The 1,883-nt window shown below is 45.1% G+C and overlaps 1 non-coding gene across 1 annotated transcript; it reads left to right on the plus strand.

Moving 5' to 3' along the window:
- Nucleotides 1-1,741: 1,741 nt before the first annotated feature.
- LOC115868157 lies at nucleotides 1,742-1,848 on the plus strand. The gene has a single exon (XR_004045444.1). It is a non-coding gene; the product is annotated as a U6 spliceosomal RNA (small nuclear RNA).
- The last annotated feature ends 35 nt before the right edge of the window (nucleotides 1,849-1,883 follow it).

Consider the following 1,883-nt stretch of genomic DNA (forward strand, 5'->3'; position numbering starts at 1 on the left):
AAAATGAATCATCAGGACAAACAGTATTTCCTCCCTGCAAAACAGTGACGAAAATAGTGTCTTGCCCTTCAAAAAAAAAAAGTTCCTAGTCCTAAGAAGAGGCTTTGGGCTCTGTGCCATCCACGGGTGGGTGAACATGAAGTGGGGTTAAATGGCAGGTCCCAGAGTGACTGCAGACAGGCCCACTGCTGAGACCAGGCAGACAAAGCTGAGTAGAGCAGGGAGTCTACACCAGCAGTCTATTGGCTCCCTGAAACTGTGGTTCTGTTTTCAGCTGATACTCAAGGGTACCTGAGGGTTCAAGTCTACCCAGAGACTCCTTGAAGAAAACCCAGTAATGGACTTCGTTGACCCTGTGGACCACGCTTACTGCCATTGGGCAGTTCTGACTCACAGTGATCTCGCAGGACCGAGCAGAACTGCCCTGTAGGTTTCCAACTGTAAGTCCTAATGGGAATAGAAAGCCTCATCTTTAGCCCACAGAGCATCTACTGGACTCGAACTGCTCACCTGTGGTTAGGAGTCCAACTTGTAACCCACAAAACCTCCAAAAAAGAAAGAAAAAAGTTGCATGGTAGTAGGGCTTTTTGTTTTGTTTTTTAGTTTGTTGTTGTTAGGTGCCTTCAGGTTGGTTCCAACTGATAGCGACCCTAATAGGGACCAAAACACCAGCCTCCCAACTGCTCTTATGTCTGAGCTGATTGTGACAGCCCCTGTGTCAATCCATCTTGTCGATAATCTTCCTCTTTTTCACTGTCCCTCTACTCTACCAAGCATGATGTCCTTTTCCAGGGACTGGCCTCTCCTGATGACATGTCCAGAGTACCTGAGACGAAGTCTCAGCATCGTTGCTTCTAAGGAGCACCCTGGCAGCACTTCCAAGACAGATGTGTTGGTTCTTTTGGCATCCATGGTACTCACAGTATTCTTCGCCAGCACCATAATTCAAATGCATCGATTCTTCTTTGATTTTCCGTATTCAAAGTCCAACTTTCACATGCATGGGAGCCAATTGAAAATACCATGGCCTGAGTCAGGCACACCTTAAGCCTCAAAGTAGCATCCTTGATTTTCAACTCAAAAAAGAGGTCTTGTGTAGCAATGCATTGTGTTGATTGTGGATCCAAGCAAAACAAAATCCTTGACAACTTCAAACTTTTCCCCATCTATCATGATGTTACTTATTGGTCCAGTTGTGAGAATATTTGTTTTCTTTTGATGGAGCTGTAATCCACACTGAAGGCTGCAGTCTTTGAACTTCATCAGCAAGTGCTTCAAGTCCTCCTCGCTTTCAGCAGCAAGGTTGGGTCATCTGCTTATTGCAGGTTGTTAATAGACCTTCCTCCAAACCTGATGCCTCATTCTTCTTCGTATAACCCAGCTTCTCTGATGATTTGCTCAGCATTCAGATTGAATAACTATGGTAGAGGATACAACTCTGATGCATACCTTTCCTGATTTTAAACCATGCATGTGATAAGCTGAGGGACTGGATGAGAATGTTTGCACATAAATCCTCTATGCTCATAAGGATGCGTCTGGAGAGCCAACTCCGGTGGGGGAAGACCCTCACAGTTGTGAGATATAAGTAAATCTTAATACACATTTTCAGGACTGGCATAGTCCCTCAGCCCCCCATAAAGGAAGTGTCATAAAGGAGCTACTGTATAAGATGAATCATTCATGCATCTGGCTACTCCCTGTGTCTGAAGGTTATCTGTAGAAAAGAGCAATTACGTTAGTGCTGGCTTTGGCCGCACATATACTAACATTGGAACGATACAGAGAAGATTAGCATGGCCCCTGCGCAAGGATGACATGCAAATTCGTGAAGCGTTCCATCTTTTTCAGGACCAATCATGAGAGTGGTGACACCAGGAGGG

The sequence above is a fragment of the Echinops telfairi genome, unplaced genomic scaffold (genome assembly GCF_000313985.2).
Source record: "Echinops telfairi isolate 266 unplaced genomic scaffold, ASM31398v2 ScPeMD7_7;HRSCAF=31, whole genome shotgun sequence".
Classification (NCBI taxonomy): Eukaryota; Metazoa; Chordata; class Mammalia; order Afrosoricida; family Tenrecidae; genus Echinops; species Echinops telfairi.